Below are 7,687 nucleotides of genomic sequence, written 5' to 3' on the forward strand. Positions count from 1 at the left end.
TGTGACCTGTGTGACCAGATGTGACCAGGTGTGTCCTGTGTGACCAGGTGTGACCAGGTGTGACCAGGTGTGTCCGGTGTGAGCAGGTGTGAGCAGGTGTGACCAGATGTGAGCAGGTGTGTCCTGTGTGACCTGTGTGACCAGGTGTGTCCTGTGTGACCAGGTGTGACCAGGTGTGTCCGGTGTGAGCAGGTGTGAGCAGGTGTGACCAGATGTGAGCAGGTGTGACCTGTGTCAGCAGGTGTGACGAGGTGTGAGCAGGTGCAACCAGATGTGACCAGATGTGACCTGTGTGACGAGGTGTGAGCAGGTGCAACCAGATGTGACCAGATGTGACCTGTGTGACCAGGTGTGAGCAGGTGCAACCAGATGTGACCAGATGTGACCTGTGTGACCAGGTGTGAGCAGGTGCAACCAGATGTGACCAGATGTGACCTGTGTGACGAGGTGTGAGCAGGTGCAACCAGATGTGACCAGATGTGACCTGTGTGACCAGATGTGACCAGGTGTGACCAGGTGTGTCCAGTGTGCCCTCTGTGACCAGGTGTGAGCAGGTGTGACCAGACGTGACCAGGCACGTGGGACTGCTCACACCTCCTCACCTCCCAGCAGTGCCAGCCTGGGGCAGCAGCTGAACTGCCGCTGAGGTGCCCCCTGCACGTCCCCCTGCCCTCACAAGCCCTGGCATGTGCTGCCCCCAGCCGTGGCTGCAGGTGGCTGGCAGGGAGGCTAAATAAAGGCAGACAGGATAAAGGAACTGAGCACAGATTAACCGGCCAGGCTGCAGCCAGTTTATCTGCCCTGCTCTGCAAGGCTCTGCTCAGGGGAGGATAATGCCCCAGTCCGTGTTAAAGGCAGGACTTGGAGATGCCTCAGCCACTCAGGATGTCCCCAGAGTGGGTCTGGGTTCTTCTTTTGTCTTCAGGTGCCACCTGGTCCCTGCGAGCAGCCAGTGCTGTGTGAGCCTTGAGGACAAAGTCCTTCTGGCAGAGGGGGTAATGGGGGTGCCCTGCCTGCACCCAGGGAGCCTGGGGCATGTGGGGCTCTAGCTGAGCATCCCTGCTCCTGTCTGCAGAGGCTGGCCAAAGGAAGGGTGGCAAGCAGCCAGAGAAGGCAGCAGTCAGCCTGCACCTCTGCCCTGAGCTTGTGCCTGCTGTGAGAACAGGAGCTTTGCTGACAACACCTCTTAGGGTCTGGGAAAGTCAAAAGGGCAGGAGAGACACAGGCTGGGGAGGTGCTTTCCTCTCCCAAAACATCTGGGATCAGACAAGCAGTGATCACACTGACATTTAGGGTGAGTGTCTCCATCAGCCAGGAGGTTCTGGGAGAGCTGATTCACTCAGAGCCAGCAGAGATATAAGAAAAGGTCAGTTCATCCTGAAGTTGGCACCTCCAGCTTGCCCTAAACTCCACTGATGATGGAGGCACATCAGTGTCTAAATATCAGATTGAACCCCGCTCTAAACAGGCTCAAGGGGTGAGGTGACTCCACCATGGTTTGCAAAGGGACCCTTGGAGGTGTGAGCAGGTGTGACCAGATGTGAGCAGGTGTGACCTGTGTCAGCAGGTGTGACGAGGTGTGAGCAGGTGCAACCAGATGTGACCAGATGTGACCTGTGTGACGAGGTGTGAGCAGGTGCAACCAGATGTGACCAGATGTGACCTGTGTGACGAGGTGTGAGCAGGTGCAACCAGATGTGACCAGATGTGACCTGTGTGACCAGATGTGACCAGGTGTGACCAGGTGTGTCCAGTGTGCCCTCTGTGACCAGGTGTGAGCAGGTGTGACCAGACGTGACCAGGCACGTGGGACTGCTCACACCTCCTCACCTCCCAGCAGTGCCAGCCTGGGGCAGCAGCTGAACTGCCGCTGAGGTGCCCCCTGCACGTCCCCCTGCCCTCACAAGCCCTGGCATGTGCTGCCCCCAGCCGTGGCTGCAGGTGGCTGGCAGGGAGGCTAAATAAAGGCAGACAGGATAAAGGAACTGAGCACAGATTAACCGGCCATGCTGCAGCCAGTTTATCTGCCCTGCTCTGCAAGGCTCTGCTCAGGGGAGGACAATGCCCCAGTCCGTGTTAAAGGCAGGACTTGGAGATGCCTCAGCCACTCAGGATGTCCCCAGAGTGGGTCTGGGTTCTTCTTTTGTCTTCAGGTGCCACCTGGTCCCTGTGAGCAGCCAGTGCTGTGTGAGCCTTGAGGACAAAGTCCTTCTGGCAGAGGGGGTAATGGGGGTGCCCTGCCTGCACCCAGGGAGCCTGGGGCATGTGGGGCTCTAGCTGAGCATCCCTGCTCCTGTCTGCAGAGGCTGGCCAAAGGAAGGGTGGCAAGCAGCCAGAGAAGGCAGCAGTCAGCCTGCACCTCTGCCCTGAGCTTGTGCCTGCTGTGAGAACAGGAGCTTTGCTGACAACACCTCTTAGGGTCTGGGAAAGTCAAAAGAGCAGGAGAGACACAGGCTGGGGAGGTGCTTTCCTCTCCCAAAACATCTGGGATCAGACAAGCAGTGATCACACTGACATTTAGGGTGAGTGTCTCCATCAGCCAGGAGGTTCTGGGAGAGCTGATTCACTCAGAGCCAGCAGAGATATAAGAAAAGGTCAGTTCATCCTGAAGTTGGCACCTCCAGCTTGCCCTAAACTCCACTGATGATGGAGGCACATCAGTGTCTAAATATCAGATTGAACCCCGCTCTAAACAGGCTCAAGGGGTGAGGTGACTCCACCATGGTTTGCAAAGGGACCCTTGGGTGGTGTGGTTCTCTCCCCAGGGAATCTCAAACCAGTGCTCTCCAGGGGATATCTGGATCACATCAGGTACTGAATCAGTTCAATCCTTCGTGCAGCAGAGCTGGCAGCCAGGTGTGGTGTGACATGCCCTTTTTCTTCCTCACAGCATCTTCCCTAATATTTTGCAAAGGCCTTTACCAGGCCTGTCTGGAGGATTAATAATCCCTTTCTCTGTAATCAGCAGATTGCACAATTACTCCATTTCTTAATCAATTACAGTCATTTGAAAATTCTTTCAACAAACAACTCCACCAGTGCCTGTGACACCCACAGACAACACCTCCCCAAGCCCTGTCCACCCCCAGCTCCTTCCCCAGCTCCTCTCAGCCTGAGCTGCTGGACTGCCTGGGGGGAGCTTGGGAAGCCTGGCTGGCCTCTCTGTGCTGTTATTGCTGGGCTGCTGGAGCCCAGGAGTCCTGCAAAGCCAGTGCATGGATTAGTTGCCCAAAACACGTGGGAATAAACCTAGCTCCTCCATCCTGAACCTGCTGGGGAGTGAACGTGTGAGCAGGGTGAGAGTGCAGCCCCAAAGCGGCAGAAGGAGGGGGAATCTGTTTGACAAAAGGCTCTTGGCTGGTGTAGCTGCCCTTGATGCAGCTGTGTGGGCACAGATAAGAACTCTGGAGGAAACTGGAGTGATGCTGGGAGTGCTGCAGGCTCCTTGAGAGTTACTAAATGGTGTGACCATCCTGCAGGCAGCAAGAAGGTGTTTTCAGCCTGAAGGAGCAAACTCAGCAGAGAAATCAGGAGGTCTGCAAGGGCAGGGAGACTTGAGCGGAGAAGAAGACCCTTCTGCACTTGCATCAAATACCAACATGATCCAAACAGAAAGGAAATGAATAAAAGAGATGTGATGGGAAAAGCAGGGTGATGTTCTAGGATCCTGCTCTTGCAGACAGTCTCCAGGTGCATGGCAGGTGGAGTTCCAGTCTGGCATATCCCTCAGAAAGCAGTCTGGGCAGGAACCAGCAATGATCTTGGCCGTACCCTTGCCTCGTGTCCTTGTATTTGTATTTTCCCATGTTTTAAACTTTATTTTCAACTCTGCAATCAAAGGCTTATCTTGTACAGCAGTGTGGTCAGCTTGTATGCTCTCAGGTCCAGAGTGTGCCAGAAGGCAAAGCAGAAGAAGCTGAAAATACAAGGTCTCACATTCCACAAGGAGAGGATCACTGCTGAGGGAAACGTGCAGGCAGCACTCAGGGCCTGCAGTTTGGGGTGGATCTGGGAATCTGGACATTGCACCTCTCTGAGCTGCTGGGGCCAGACCTGAGTGCTGGGATGTGGGGAAATTTGCTCCTGGCTGGCCTGGGAAGGGCGGACAGGCAGTGCTCACCTTGTCTCAGGGAGGGGGCAGCAAGGCCCCTCTGTGTGCAAAGGGCTCAGGATCCTTCCTGCTGCCACTGTGGAAGAGGTTTTACAGTGACTCTGTGAGCCAGAGAGAAGTTTGATAAGAGGATCCATGTTTGATAAGAGGATCCATGTTTACCACTGAAAGAATTTCCTACCAAAGTCGTTGACATAGAAACCAAGAAAGAAAGAAGGAGGAATAAGAGAAACCTGCAACTGCCTGTTCCAAAGAGCACTTTGTTTCTCTCTTGTGACCAATGAGTAAAGGGTAAACTTCAGAATTTTATATATAAAATATGCCTTGTGAAGGCTGACCTAGGACAGACACTAGACTGAGATAAAGAACAGAGCAGAGGTTTATTAAAAGGATCTCCTCAATGGATCCACCTTGGGCAGCACAAGAGCCCAGCCAGGGCTGCACCCAAGATGAACCAAAATGGTCCCAAAATGCACGAGCGCTCACGGGGTCTCTCCCTGGGATCAGCTCTGCTCCATGTGCACATTGCAGTTCAGTGTCCAATTCCAGCCCCAGCCCATGCACTCCCATCCTGCTTGTTTTTCTCTCTTCAGCCCATGGTGTTTGTGCTCTTGGACCTGATATTTTGGATCATTTGTCCTTGGTGCCCAGCTGGAGCAGGAATTGTTTTGTCTCCCTGCTCTGTGCAGAGAGCTCACCATCCCCTAATGAGAAGCTCAGACCTACACACTAAAGCAGCACAGAATCTGAAAAATAGAAAAGCTAAAACCTGAGGCATCATGTAAGAATGTATAAAAAGCATGCATGCTATAATAAAAACAGGTTTGAAGGCTTCTGAAAATGGAGTGTGTTGCTTTGTATTGTGACCATCTCGATTGCAACATGCCGTCACCCTGACTTGTACCAGGCTCGCTTAGGACTGCCAAGCACTGTGTTTGCTGCCAGCTGAAGCTGCAGGGGAAGCACAAGCCCTGCTCCAGGTCTCGTGTTGGAGAAACATCCTTGGCTTCTCACATTGGTAGTTTCTGTTATGATCAGTGCTTACCTGACATTTTGCTATCAGATGCTAAAATCAAAAAGTGTATTCAAATCTGCAGAACTCTGGGATGCCCCAAACTGGGAACTTTTGACCTGGGGTTTAAAACACTTTGCAACAATCAAACTGCAACTTTCTTCTGAGAAATCCAGGGATGTGACTTTGCAGGTTTGCTCTGCTGTGACAGATAGGCAGAAACAGTTGCTAAATCTAGGAACAAAAATAAGATTTTAGCTATATTTGACTCTTGTTTGCCTTGCTGACTCAACACAGCTACTGCTGTGGGTGCCAGAAGATATTCCTGGACATACAATAGCAATGCAGCTATGACCTAAATGCTGATTGCAGAGCTGCTGTCATGGACTGAGAGTGACTCAGAACCTACTGCTTGAGATTTGTTATTTGTAATTTGCCTTTTATTCCTCAGCTTAAACAGTGCACTCACCTGGTTTGGGCTTGGAAGATGCATTTTGACAAAGAACTTTAGAAAGGACAGTGAAACAGGGTCACTTTCTCTTTTAAGTGTCCAGCTGGGTGTTTTTAAGGTAGGGGTGAAAGTCAAGGCACTAAGATACCCACTCACTTTTAAAGTTCATGGAGCTCATGAGTAACTTCATCTCTGCTAAAAAGAAGGCAGGATAGGTAAATCCATCTGCAGCTAAGTCATAAACAACCCTGCCAAGAGATTGCTTGTCCAGACTCTGTGTGGAGAAACCTATTGAGTCATCAGCCTTCCTAGACATTGGGAATAGCTTAGTAAGGCTTTAAAAAAACAGGAGAAAGGCTAAATTGGTCATATTTTGGAGATGGGATGTGAAGCATCTTGGACAACTCCCTTCATGTAAATGTCTGGGTGTGTTGTGTGTCTGGGGGATTGTGAGGAGCTGAGCACAGAGCACTTGGGTGTTAGCAGATATGCAGGTCCTGCAGGCAGTGGAGAAGAAACCACTTGCAGGGGATCCCTGAAAATATTTTGCAAATTGTTTCCTGGCTCTCTTCTGGGAGTGGAGAAGCTGCAGTGGCTGCAGGCACAGGCTGGGATGTCCCCAAGTACCTGCAGCTCCTGGAAGGTGTCCTGGCTGAGCTCTGGGTGACACCACAGCACGTGGCCCTGGGGCACAGCCAGGCTCTGTGGAAGGGCAAACACAATCCCTGGCAGAGCTGGGTAGGGGTCCCCCATCACCCCTCACCCAGCAGCAGTTCTGTCTGACTGTCAAAGTGAGTTCTGTCTGCCCTTTCACTCAGCAGCTGCCCTGGCAAGACACGAAGCACAGGGGTGACAGAGCTGAGTCCAGCTTAGACACAGCCACCACCCACAGGGTGCCCTGGACCTCGAGTCACCAGAAGTCTGTGAAGATCTTGGGTGCCACATTTATGCCCAGGGTTGTCCAGGTGGGACAGAGGAAAAGCCTGTCTGTGGCTGTGAGTGCTTGCATGGCAGAGCAAGCAGGTGCTTTCTGCTGCCTGCTCCAGCCAGCACACCACAGCTCCTGGAAATGTCTCTGCTCCTGGATTTAGGTACAGATGGTGTTGGGTCACCCTGGCAGGAGGCTGGGCAGGAGATCCCAGTGCTTTGCTGCACTGTTGTGGCAATAGCAGGGCCAGTGGGCCAGAGGAGGGGTGAAAGTGGCTCCCAGGACACACTGTCTGAGTGTGCTGCTGTTGGGAGATGGAGGCGTTTTGTTCTGCTTTTTTTTCCATTGTGCATGGGCACTTAACCCAGCTCAGCCTCCTCTGACAATAACACTTTGTTTCCCTTAACCAACATCACTTTTTAAATGATGCAAATAATTTTAGTGCATCCAAACAGGAAGTGGCTGAGTGTCTGGGTGTCTGAATCAACATCCTGGAGGCTGGGCCTTTGCCACCAACAGAATTACTAAATATAGGAGCTGCTTATGGATGGAAGTGAAGGTCTTAGAAATGGCAGAGCCAATGAGACTCTGTGCCAAACTGTGACAGATGTGGCCAAATGCCACTGTTACTTGCCCTGCAGAGCCAGGCTGGTGTGGCCACGAGCTGCATCATCTCAGCTCCTCTGGGCTGGTGCAGCCCCATTTCCTCTCGGGTTGTGGCACTGAGATGGAAGGAGCAGAGCAGAGGGACCAGCATGACTGCTTGGTGCTGGATGAGCAGCACCCAGGAGCTTCCCAGGGAATCCTTTTCCAGCTCAGTGGGCTCAGCAGGGCAGCCAGGCACAGAAGGGAATTCAGGGCTGGCTGTCCTTTGGCATGTGTGGGACAACTGAGTCACCAGCAGATCTGGGGAAAAGCCACAAGAAGAAGTCAGGTCATTTACCACTCAGCAGGCCTCAGAGTGCCACCTCCAGTTGTTTTTTTCATCTGGATAAAGAATGCAGGATTTTTAAAAAATACTTTTGCTGCAGGCTTTCAAAGAAATCCAACAATCCCAGGCAAGTTCTAATTTGTCCACGTTTGTTGTGAAACACGGGCACCATAACTGGCAACACAGTCCATGAATGCTGCCTACAACACCAAAATACCTCCCTAACCACTTGATTGCTCTAGATAAAAACATCC

Source organism: Onychostruthus taczanowskii, unplaced genomic scaffold (assembly GCF_017590055.1).
Source record: "Onychostruthus taczanowskii isolate IOZ18803 unplaced genomic scaffold, ASM1759005v1 scaffold56, whole genome shotgun sequence".
In the NCBI taxonomy this organism is placed as follows: domain Eukaryota; kingdom Metazoa; phylum Chordata; class Aves; order Passeriformes; family Passeridae; genus Onychostruthus; species Onychostruthus taczanowskii.